This window comes from Conger conger, chromosome 11, assembly GCF_963514075.1.
Source record: "Conger conger chromosome 11, fConCon1.1, whole genome shotgun sequence".
Taxonomy (NCBI): domain Eukaryota; kingdom Metazoa; phylum Chordata; class Actinopteri; order Anguilliformes; family Congridae; genus Conger; species Conger conger.
The window spans coordinates 11,483,429-11,496,816 of NC_083770.1; positions in this window are offsets into that span (position 1 = coordinate 11,483,429).

The following is a 13,388-nucleotide window of genomic DNA, read 5'->3' on the forward strand; positions in this document are numbered from 1 at the left end:
CGCACATTCAACATGTCAAAAGCTCATAACAATATGTCAACAGTATATGAGTTTGAAGTTCCTCTTAAATAAGAAATGAGTCAGGAAATCCTGTTGTACCCCACAGACAGGGTTCTCAAACTGCACCGTGAGAATTTTATACCGTTAAGCAGGATATTCTTTTTTTATACTTTTTTTTCCACCTTTTCCAACCCACAAACATTATGGTTTTTACAACCACACAACAGGGCATTTATTCCATCTATTTCATCTCTCTTCCCATCCATTCATTCTATATATATATATATATATATATGGAGACATTGTTCATCTGCAGCTAAACAATACCTGCCCTGTATGCTTATCTGTCATCAGGTTATCCATCTGCTGTCAGGTAACAGCCTGCAGAGTTTAACCTGCCAGGGGGCAGAGCAGCTCTGCTCTTCAGATACAGTATAAGTGTAAAAGACGGATTCGGTCTGGAACTCACACACATACAAATACACATTCACTCACAGGTACACACAGGCAAACACACACACACACGCTCCAAAACACAGCATCAGTCTGGACCTCACACACATACAAATACACATTCACTCACAGGTACGCACAGGCAAACACACACACACACCTGCTCCAAATGACATCAAGGAGAGGATTCTCTGACATAAATAAGCCCATTACTGCCAGAAAGAAACTGACATCTTATTAATATGTACTTCTTTGTTGCCAAACTGAATTGCTTTGAGAAAAGACAAGTATTGAAATATAATTGTTGTTTTTTTCCCCAAGAAGCTTCAGACAGTCCCTTAAATTCCATCATTGCTGTTTCATAGCAGTAATGCATTCCAGTGGTTGTTAGCATGAATACTAGCAATGAATACTAGCAATTAGCTTTCCCTGCCGACAGTAAACAGCATTACTATCCCTAAAGGTTGTCAGGCTCCCAGCTCTCTCCCAATTCACTCCCACTCGTTTTCAGGAACTTGCTGAAACTAATAGTTTTAAAATTAACTATGGATAATTAATGGATAAAATACTAATACCACACTAATGACACTAACACTATCTGTTTTCAGAAGTTATGTATTTTCAACATTATTTTCAATTGTAAGAGAGGCAAAACAATTTTTTTTTTTTTTTTTTTTTTTTTTTTTTTGACCTTTATTTATACAGGGAAGTCCCTTGAGAGCAAGCTCTCATTTTCAAGGGTGCCCTGTTTACAAAAAACATATATAAAAGATACAGGTTGCAACAGACAAGATAAGAGCAGACAAAAAACAAGTTATAAAAAACAGATAATAAGTGATAAGACACTAAAAATCAGGTAAAACACGAGCAGTTCTCAATCATGGTACCCACGAGGAGCACTCTAAAAGAGTCTAGAGAAACAAAATGATCCAATTTTAGAGTGTCCTGGAGCCTATTCCACTTGTCCGGAGGATAGTGAGAAAAAGCAGTCTTTCCATATTCCGTCCTCACGCGCGGAATGAGCAATCTGATGTGTGACTGCGAGCGTGTTCGGCAACTCATAGAGTTGTGAATGAGGAGCGAGGATAAATACGATGGGAGTTTACCAATTAGAGCTTTATAGATGAATAGAAGCGAATGTAGCTCTCTTCGTCCAGTTAGGGACGACCAACCCAATTTTTCGTACAAAACACATCGGTGAGTAAGAAAACCATCACCCGTTACAAAGCGCAGGGCACTATGATACACAGCATCAAGCAGCTTCAAAATGGCAGGAGAAGCATGCATATACACAATATCACCATAATCAAAAACAGACATAATTTGGGACTGAACAATGGATTTCCTGGTTTGAAGAGAAAAACAGGATTTATTCCTGTAAAGAAAGCCAATTTTAACCCTCAGCTTCTTTATAAGATGTTCAATATGTGTGCGAAAAGAGAGCTTGGTATCCAGCCAAATACCCAGATATTTAAATGAGTCGACACAATCAATTAGTTCTCCCTGCAGAGAGTGGAGAGAAAGGCTATTGTTAACAATTGACGATCGAGAGAAAAACATCCATTTAGTTTTGTTTGAGTTTAAGACTAATTTGAGATCATGCAGAGATCGTTGGAATGTGTCGAAGGCTGACTGCAGGCTTGCAGCTGCCTGAGCTGGGGTGGGACCAAAGCAGTAAATTATTGTATCGTCCGCATAATAATGAACATTAGTGTGTACAGAAGGGAAAAGAATATTATTTATATAAAGAGTGAATAAAATTGGACCAGTAATGGACCCTTGTGGGACACCCTTAACAACAGATAAAGAGCTGGATCTAAGATTGCCAGCAACAACTGACTGCTTTCTCCCAGACAAGTAGTTAGAGAACCAACTAAGAGAAAGGTCATCCAGGCCAATGGAAGCTAACATACTTAACAAAATATCATGATCAACAGTGTCGAAGGCCTTAGAGAGGTCGACAAAGAGGGCAGCACAATGTTGGTGATTATCAAGACCATTCACAATATCATTAATGACGAGGGAAGTGGCAGTAACAGTGCTTTACATTATCTTAACTTAAAGTTATGTATCCTTGTGCATGATCTATTACACTCCGCATGACCTCTAAGTAGAAGATGAACAGAATGCACATAGCAGCTTCTGCATTCAGGGTTGGGATGTTAACGGGTGTCATTTATACAGCAGAAACTACACCCTGTTGATATCTCCACCGTGACTTTCGAAGCAATTTTGCATTCCACCACGTCCGTTTGCCACGACTCAAGTTTAATTCTAGACGGCCTGTGGCCTGCTACTCAGCTGGAGTATTTTGGATTAAACCAGTTAGATAAAACTTAAAATAAATTCGGTGGATGTTTGTGGTAAATCGGGGATTATCATTGGAAAGAGACATTACTCCTGAATTTTTTAAATGTCAAATTTCAATGTGAACTACAACAAATTTTTTGAAAATGTCTGGGTGGATAGGTGGATATTACTCCGGGTAAGTGAAAACATACATTAATTTAGTTGTCGGGTGAACTGTCCCTTCATGAGTAAAAGTTGGCTTCCCTGCAAAAAAGTATTTAAATTTGATGACATAATACAACTGTCTCTCTCTCTCTCTCTCTCTCTATATATATATATATATATATATATATATAGAGAGAGAGAGAGAGAGAGAGAGATACATACTCTATGTTATAAAAATATATTTTATTGAATTTTAATTGAATCTCTCTTATGTTAATAGAAATACTGTATCGAGCTCAGGGAAGCCAGAAATGAATGTCCTCGTTTGAGAATGCAGGAGGATCGGGTATATCCTACACAGATCCGTGAGGCAGACCCAAAGCAACTGGCACACATTTCACATCAATGTTGCAGGTTGACATTTCTGGGACGAGTTTTAAAATTAGGCACAGTCAGATACACTATGAGACACACAGAAAATGTGTGTCTACGGTAATGGTTTCAATTCCAAACCCGTGTCCCCCGTTTTTTCACAGTCTGTCACTCCCACACCCCAGCACACACACCCCCGAGCAACGTGCTGGGTATTTCTCTGCCCAGGTAACTCTAACTCTGAGCACCTGCACTGTATCAGCCCTTCATCTACATAAATGCAGAGTTATGATTTTTATTTGGATGGTATTGCCGTGACTTGCCTTGAACGACCTTCTCCGAGTCCTCCCGGGGACATCTGCTAATGTAAGGGAGCGCAGGAATATTCTCACATAACAGAGACTCTCTAGGGGCACACTGAAGCGGTTCTGGCTGCTTCTCACTCTGACATTTCCACTTCAGAGAGTCTGGCACCGGCAGACTCAACAGCGCCCTCTCTGGTGACATGCTCAGAACAGAGGTTCACTTTGCGGTTATTATCGAGATTGCAGTTCATTGGTCGTCAAAATGAGCTCACCAACTTTGTTTGTGAAGAAACACGACAAACAAATGTATTTGTTAGATATGAAGAAGAACAGTTTTAGGCCTGAGACTCATTGTCATCATCATTGTTTAGAGGTAAGAGGGCCAAATGCAACCAATGAGAGATTCATTTTAGGAGCATTGGGGGAAACTTGAACAAAAGTTTAAATGTTTAGTTTAAGTTTAGACTTTTTATACCCGCAAATGTCAGACATAATTAAAAACATCCTGAACTTTTCAGAGGAAACAACTCTTTGCTTGTTTTCAGCTCATCCGCTGAGGTACCGAATAGGATAACTGATACTGAACTAATAACTGAGCTAAACAGCATTGCATTCTTTTCTGAAATGATTTCTGAATACAAACAACATTTCTGAGGCAGGGAAGCATGCTTAAACAAACACAAAGTAACACTTTTCCCCTCTTTTGTACTAGGGCCTGCAGTAAAATGGCACTAAAACAGTCAACGAAAACAATGACACGCGACCACACACAATCTGTCACCACTGAATTTGATTAACAGCATCTCCTTGGGTTTACCATTGGACTGCAGCCGAGACAGCCTGTTTAACAAAAGCTGTTAAATAGTGCACACACACACACACACACACACACACAGTCTCACAGTGTGTGTAATTCTATTTATAGCAAAGCTACAGCCAAGGAGATTTTGGGACCGAGCCCTTATCCTGTAGGCAGAGCGCAGTGGCAAGTTTGCTGAGCAGCTAGGACACCGAACAGTCGCACTGCGCTCCCCCTCCCCCCCCCCCTCCCCCCTTATCCGTTATCCATCAGTCACCTCTACTCCGAGCACCCCCAGAGAAGCACAGGTGCCATAAATGTGCTAGACTACGCAATTTATCTCCCCCACCCCGCAACCCCGCAACGTCAACAGCAGGATCTGCAGAAGCCTCACCTCCCAGCCCACAAATACTGAGTAGCAGGAACGGCGACAACTTACTCTGTCACTGGAAGAGAGGGAGAGAGGGAGAGAGCGAGAGAGAGGGAGGGAGAACTGCGTCGAACCCTCTGCCGGCTGAGCTCTGTCTTCCACAGATCGAGTGGCCCCCCCCTGGGGAAGCAGAATGAAGGGTATAGGTGCAGTGGTAGTCCAGGGAAAGTTTTCCCCCCGCCCCCCGGTCTGCAGTTTGGGGGTCTGCTCGTCACTGGAACTCTCCTGCTCTCCAGCATGCTGCTTCAGGAACGATGATGCTGCGAACGCTCGCTGCTCATTGGCTCAGCAGGCTCAGCCCCGCCCCCCAACCCCAACACCTCCCAGGAAACAAGTTCATGCAGCTGAGGCAACAGGGTCAGGATCTAATAATAATATGAATATGAATATGAATATGAATAATAATGTAATAAGGGAGGTAAAAACAGCACATGAAAACTGATACAAATATAGACCAATAATTCACCAGGAGATAAAAGACAATAACACATTCAAGGGAGACCTGACCGAGATATCAGCAGCAAAATATAACGCAGCACATTTTGATAAATGAAACGCACAACAGTGCAGTAATACCCTGAGCCATATGAGCAGCAGTGAAAGACCCCCTTAGTACCAAAGCATAGACATCAATTCACAAAAAACACCTTTTAATGAATGTTCACAAGTAACACTGAGTATAATTTGCGCTAAAGAACAAATAATATATGTTTTTAACGAGAGCTGACATTAAAATCTTTAAAATGGACTCCTTTACATGACGCTCCGTTTCTCATGACTCACACTCATATGTATGAGAGGCTCGCTCCAGTCCCTGATGCACACCAATTATACCCTTCTAACCGCAGTGCTTACAGGCATACTATGCAGGATTTTCTGCCTTCCTGTGAGCCTCTGTGTACAATCAAAGAAGGCTCCTTCTCCATCCTTTGAGGTTCATGCAAATGCCATTGTATCAGTTTTGCTTGACTATAGCAAGTGCAGACTGCCTCTGCATTCATGATGAAAGCACACCATTCTCCTTTGCATAGCCAGTTAGCCAGGAGACGTGAGCTTTTCCTCATTTCACCCCAGCACACTCCCATCTCTGCCATCACTGTCTCTGTTTCCCAGAGACAATGGCAACGTGTCACAGTGCAATCAGGGATAGCAATAACCGCCCAATAGAGAGGAGCCCTAATGGCGGCGTCTCTAGATTACTCATAACAATGACTGCACAACCGCCAGAGTGGAGCCCTAATGGTGGCTTTTGGAGATTACTGACAGTAACTGCCAACCAGAGTGGAGCCGTAATGGCGGCATTTGGAGCTCACAAACAACAATAGCTGCACGCCCATTAGAGTTGAGCCGTAATGGCGACATTCGGAGATTGCTAATAAAAATATCTGCACAGCTGAGTGTTGCTATAATGGGCTGCATTTGGAGTTACCTAATAACAGTGACCGCACACTAGAGTGGAGCCACAATGGCGATGTCTGGAGATCACTTGTAAAATAATATACCATGAGATTGAACCCCTAATGGTTGTGCTCAGAAATCCGGAATAACATTAAGACACACTCTATAGGGAGATACTGGGGTGACACTGTATGTACTTGCCATATCATTTTAGTCTGCATCTTCCTGCTTAAGCCTGATAGGAATTCCTAACGACTGTCAGTATGAAAAAAATGGTTGTCTTCATTGACTTTATATTAACCCCATCCAAGATGGTGATTTCGTTCCCACGGTAGGCCGTCTATTCAGAAATATGCATCCTTTTAAACCAAGGCGATTAACACTGTTTAATGTTACTGTGATCTGACTGGTTTTATCGCTTGGTTCCTAATGGTGGCGAAAGGACCTTCGGAATGTGTCGGACCATTTGAGGAGATAGCTTTTTTTAATGACTCGACTGGTCTGAGGTAATCAACTGGTCGTTAAACAAGCAAACAGCTCGAATGTGAGCACTTGGGTTTATGCGCTTCATGTAACCTCTCCGTCACAGATGACCCTCCGTAAATGAAGCTTGACACGTCACCTCTAAAGACCAACCAGCTTTTGTTTTGTACAAGTGACCCGCAGGTTTGGCCTTCCCTCCTGAATGCTCTGCTTTCACATCTCTCACATATCTTTAAATGGTTGTATTTGATTCAGACCGAATACTCAGGCACACAGGGGGAAGGACGCTGGGTGCCCAATGCCCCCCATTGATTTGATAACAAAGTAATATTTATATTATTACTGTTGCTGTCATTAGTATTCATTCATTAATTTTGGTAACATACATTCTGTAGAGGCGGCAAGGATGGTGCAGTGTGTAGCACTGCCGCCTCACAGCAAGGAGGTCCTGGGTTTGAATCCCGGTTGGCCGGGGCCTCTCTTTGTGGAGTGTGCATGCTCTCCCTGTGTTTGCGTGGGGTTTCCTCCCACAGTCCAAAGACATGCAGAGTCTAAATTGCCTGTGGGTATGAATGTGTGAGTGAATGGTGTGTGTGCCCTGTGATGGACTGGCGACCTGTCCAGGGTGTATTCCTGCCTTTTGCCGTTTTCTATGTTGATGTTCCCTTTTCTCACTTTGAGCTCCTGTCCCTCATAAGGCCTGGACACTGCCCGGTTGGCCCACTAAAGGTGTCAGAACAGGTGGATTTTCTGGGGTGGTGGGGCCCAATGTGAGATCTTTTCATGGGGCCCAAAATCCCTGGCACCCCTGCTCAGCCCAGTTGGGTCGGCCCATCTACCGTCTGAAGAAACAGAATGAGCCAAAAAGCTGCCAACTCAAGGGGTTTCCAACACATCAGAATGCAGTGATCCTTAATGAGGTGATACTGTAGGTGCTGGGTAAATGTGAAGCAGGCTAGTGCTAGTGCAAAGGGGGTTTTAACCATGAAAACCTCCCCCTGCAGAGCTGATTCACATTACCAAGGCCTCAGCAATGAGGAGAGACGGACGCATTAAAACTAAACACTGACATCGTCCGAACACTAAGGACCTTTACTGTCAACTGCTGCCAGAGGAAGACTTCCAGCTACCTGCACAAGATGGAGGAAGATGGACCTCAGACCTGGGTCAAGTACATAATTGTTTGGGATTCAAATACTTCTCTGTGCTTGATTGATCTTGGCTGGCACAATTGAGCCAATCGCAGAATGAGAATAAGGTCTAGTTTCAACTTTTTGAGATTATTTCATAGGTTCCCATATACCAGACAAGCTCAGTAAAGCGTTGAACGGTATTTAAATCTGAACCAATAACATATTCGACCCAGGTCTGGGAGGGAGATGTAGGAGGATGGAGGAAGACATAGAAATGTCAGTGCCTGTTTTTTTGGATTGATGCCTTGTTCAGTCGCCATCGATGTTCCGACGATCCAGCGATGTGTCACCTGGAGGAGTTCGGCCTCGCGTCATCCTCACCCGACCTGAAGTGTTCACAGCGTCGGATTCTCTCTCAGCACCTCGAGCGGAGAGGATTCACACGCCGTCGCTAACCGCCCTGGGCTAACCGCCAACCCAGGCCGGCTTTCAGCACACTTCTCACTCAGGGCAAAGCAGAAGACAAAGTTAAAATGAGTGTGACTTTCCACAGGTGAGTCGGTGTGAATGCTCTCGGAGAGAAGGGCTAAGATAACCCAGCACCAAAGGAGGTGTTGAGGATACAGTTGTGAAATGAAGCGTAATTCAGCGCTGATCCTTTTTAAGCACGCGCTCATGAGCGTTCTAGCATGTTCTGAGCCCCGGGATGTGCATGACGTGAAAGACACAGAATTATACTGCAGGGTCTGAGTGGCTGAGGTAAGCATGAACCTAAAGAAGGACCCTTCCTCGTTCTGCGCAAGCAGTCAAACAGATAGGCAGGCGAGCCGGTCTGCGATTTTACGCCTCCGCTTCTACAGAGTCGTGTCCTTCTGAGTATACTGTATGTACATAGGTTTCATTTCCATTTAAATCTGACATTCAGTAGAAATAAAGAAGGCTTTTTTGTTAAAAGGAATTCCTTCACGAGAGAAGAGCTGACGGCAGGAAATGACACCTGGTAAGAGCTGCTCAGGATCCACGGCAGTCGTCACGGTGACGATCCGATGTTATTCAGGTTTATTCCGGTTAGAGAGAGGCATTCACAGAGATTTGTATAATGAATGTTGAAGACTTTCATCCGCTTTCCTTCCACGATGTCCTGGCTGCTGGAACGGAGAGGGATAATTGGTTCTTGCGCCGTCTACGGCGGCGTCGGGGAGGGAAACGCCGTTTGAGAGATGGGCCTTGCCTTTCATGTGTGGCGGCCTAATTTCATTCTTCTCAGACAGGTGACGGGGAAGGAAAATCAGTGTCAGAGAAGTAAGTCAATTAAATCCCATTTCCCGTTTTTTTTATTTTTTACAAAGCTCACGTTTAAAATGGGAAGCTTTAACATTTGCAGATAAAAATAGTCCAATTCCACAAGGAATACATAAAAGTTCGCTAAAACTCGCTCTTCTTGAACGATTTCCTTTCAATTTTGTTCTCTAAACAAGGACACATCACCCTCATCTGCTGAAGTATGAAATTACAACAGTGGGCAAAATATTTTTAGAGAGATCAGGAATAAATGGTATGGCTTCAACCTGTATTTTCACCCGATATCTAGTATTTTCTGCAATTGATTTTCAGATTTAATATTTTAAATGAAAATAGATTTACACTGCTTTTGGATTCTGACCCCATATAATTATTTATCATGATTTCTATGATTACATTCTTATTCCTACTGCAGCTATTGATAATTGAGCAGAAAGGTGGGGTATACAGCAAGCAGGGGTAAAGCTGTAGACCTGCAGGGTCTTCCTTTAGATTGAGTCAAGGGGGGGGTGACAAACTGAGACAAGTGACTGAGGCAAATTACTCCCGTCAGTCGCCTGTCAGAGCAAGACTGCCAACCAGGTCATTACCTCTGCTCCTTCTGTCTCTCCTCTCGTCCCCTCCTCCATCCCCCCATCGGGCATTACTCATTGCTGTTACATGCTCTGGGGGGGGTGTATATACCCAGTATATAATCCTCAAAATAGAAATGAATAACAGCCATGAATATATGCGATAATGTCAATGAGGTAAACGGATACGGATATCAGTCACCACAGTGACATCTGTAGGACAGTGTTGGAACAGCAGGCGAGGCAGTGTTGACGCAACGCTTCACCAACTTTGGATTTTTACTGACAGTTTGGACGAGAACTTTCACACAGACTGACACATTTTTAATGCGATTGCTATTACTAGTAATCATAAAATACGACATCATTCCACGCTAGACCGTTGAGTGCAGCAGACCGCGTGAGCTGCACATTTCAGGGGATGATGACGAGGACTTGAACCCAGGACCTGCATCAGGCACTCATTTAAAATATTTAAGACACCCACAAAATTCCCATAGATTGCAGATAACTTCAGAAGAGCTTCTTGCAGAAATGTTCTTTCCTGCGCCGTGCTTCTTTCACAATACATTCTTGTCTGGGGCAGCAGTGCAGGTAGCACAGAGGTGAGCTGTAACTCTGAGGTTCAGAGACCAGGTGGATCGCTGCCGCTGCTCCCATGGAAACGGCACTGAACGATTATCGCATCGGTAATATACAGCTGTATAAAGGTAGTTAGATAAGAGTATTTGTCAAATGGCAAAAATGTTTTTTTTTTTTTTAGGTATTTGCCTCATGAAAGGTTCTCATAAGATCTGCAGAAGTTTTGTGCATGTGTAGAGTCGAGAGTTCTCCACATTTGTGACAAATTCGTTTATCGTTGCCAAGGGTTGGTACCAAAATTAATTGAGCAAAGGTGACCAACCAAGAAAGCCATGGTTTCCTCCAGTTCACTCTGAAAGTGGATGAACAGGACACCAAACCTGCATGCCTCAAAAGCTGTCAGAGCTAGCGACAGGGAGTGTTGGGGGGGGGGGGGGGGGGTTTATGTACTATGTACATGGGTGAGAGCTACAGACACTGAACTCAGTCAGGTGAAAGCTTTTTTTTTTTATGCACTTCAGACAAAAATCATACCAAATCTTCCCTTTTTACTCACCAGGTTTCTTATCTCTAAGATGGAGGCCTCTCCTCATAGTCCTTATCTTCTGCACATCCACTGACCTTCTCAGTGAACTGGATCTGAATGCTAGATTTACTTTGAGCTTTTAGGCACCGGGGTAGAATTACCACATGACAAAATGTCTTTGAAAAAGGTATTTATCTCTTCACTTGCACAGTCATATAGATCTGCCTACAGATACACACACAGGAAAAAAAAAAGTTTTAACTTTGAATTGTGACATTTTGAGTGAATGAGATTAGATCAACTGTGGATCAGTCGTGTGTGTAGGATATCCAGCACGAGGATATATCCAGAGAGCGAACTCTCTGGGGTCATGCAAAGGAAAATAAGAAGTCACTAAGGATGCTGGAGATTGTCTTTCATAGTTGGCAGCGATTGCCTCATTAGCAACGAATTAAACAGATCAGCAGCACGGAGACGGGAACAGTCATGATGTCACCGGGGCTGCAGACATCAATACGGCCAATCGATGGCAATTATTCTTTACATCTCCAGCGTCAAATCGGCCTCCAAACTTTTCCAAACACCTACTTGCGCCCCAGCAAGTACCGCGTTTAAAAATAGGAGGATCTTGTAGACCTACGGCTCTTTCCAATAGCTTATTTTTCACCCCCTTTTCTGTTGTCCTTGCTCCTTTTCCGGCTCCTATCTCCGCCCATCAGGAGGGGCCAGGGAAAGAGGTGAGACACTTGGCAGATGGGGAGAGGTGGGTCCACATCGATAATGTATACCCAACACATTCCACAAAAATACTTCCTCAAAAGGAAGTGCAGAAAGAAAAGGCCAGAAGACCTCCTAACTTCTACTTCTAGCTCCAAGAAGGAACATCTAATGGGCTGGAATGACCTTAAAGATGGTGGAACGTGATACATTTCCAGGTGAGGCAAAGGAAAAGGAGATGGGAGAGGGAAAATAAAGAGATTGGAAAGAGCCCCTCCACAGTTTGCTTTCATGGACATTGAGTGAGGGGCGCTACCAGTCATTTTAGGCTCCATGAACGCACCACCCCAGCAAATCCAAGGTCCTAATATTTTTGTCAGCCCCTGTCAGTTAGGATCCTTGGTACCTTGGATGCTAACCTCACCCCCCACCCTAAGGCTCCCCTGTGTACATCTATATGGCTAGCATCTTCCCTAATTTTGATCATTAGGATGTGTACTCTCTAAGCACCTGCCAATACCCATACTCACAGTAATTTATCGAAATGAAATGCAATGTCTTTAATCTCGCTTCATGCATATCTAGCACAGTAATAGACAACAGCGCCCTCCTGTGGAGATCACTATGCACAGAATATGCAATAGGACACTGGATTCAAGTTTCCGGCACAACTCAATTGAAGGGTTTCCTCACTGAACGCACAGGACCAGTGACAGAACACCAAGGGGAGTCGAATCCTAAAAGGAGCCAATTCAACACACCACTCGCCTTCAGTACGACAACACACGGGGGACTCAAGTGTATATAACATTTTTATTTTGGCACATAAATACACAGTGAATACACACATCTGTTATTTCCATCGTTGAGGTTCTAATGCAGTATCATGTCTCAGGAAAGGAAACGCAAAAGACAGTCATGAGTGCTGGACACGACAGGTGAAGTTAAAACTCTGGGTCGGACCGTTTGAACGTGAGCTGCACCTTTCCACAGGCGCGGGGCGGTGTCCGGGCGAGCCACGGACGCCACGCCGCCGCGTTCCTGTCCTAAATCGCCATGGGGGCGCGGTCACAGTCGCGTTTGTTGCACATTCACACCCCGGGTTCCTCCAAGGACAGGAAGGGCCCTGAACAGCTCTCGTTCCGGTCAGGAGTTTCAACATCGTAGCTCAAAAATGTGAGAGCGAAAACTAGCCTTTCATGGTTTCTTTCTCCCCTCTCCCGTCCCATGTAAATTTATATATATAATGTATAAAAACGCAATAAATACATGTATGAAAAAGCAGCTTCAACCAAAAGGTTTTTTTTTTTTCCTTTTCTTTAAACTTTTCCTGGATCAAATCGCAAGCGCACCCCTTTCGTGAGAAGGATGTTGCCATGGTAATCAAGGACGAGATGAGGGGGACCTCCAGGGTGGGGTGGGGTGGGGGGCAGGCCCACTGGGCCTAACTGACAGGCTCTCCATGACCCCTCCACGACCCCACCCCCACCAAGGCGTCCCCAGCTCACCGCACGCCTCAAACCGACAACTTCAACCTAGCTCTTCAAAATAAACGGGAGCCCCCACATTCGTATTGTTGTAAAATTCACAGAGTTTACAATTCAGGATACAGACAGCATTAAAAAAACAAAAACATTTTTTATGCACACTCAAGAGTGAAGCCAGAGAAAAGGAACCTGCCAAGAAAACAGGCCCCAGGAAAACCAAAAAGTTGCCCCAAAGGTTCAACCAACTGACGGATTCCAGCACCCGGATAATACCATCCGGGGCAAAGTAATCCGTCACCCAAATTCACGGTAATCCCACGGTCAGATATTTAACATCTAAACACCACTGAATCAGAGCTAGTCAAAAAAAAAACT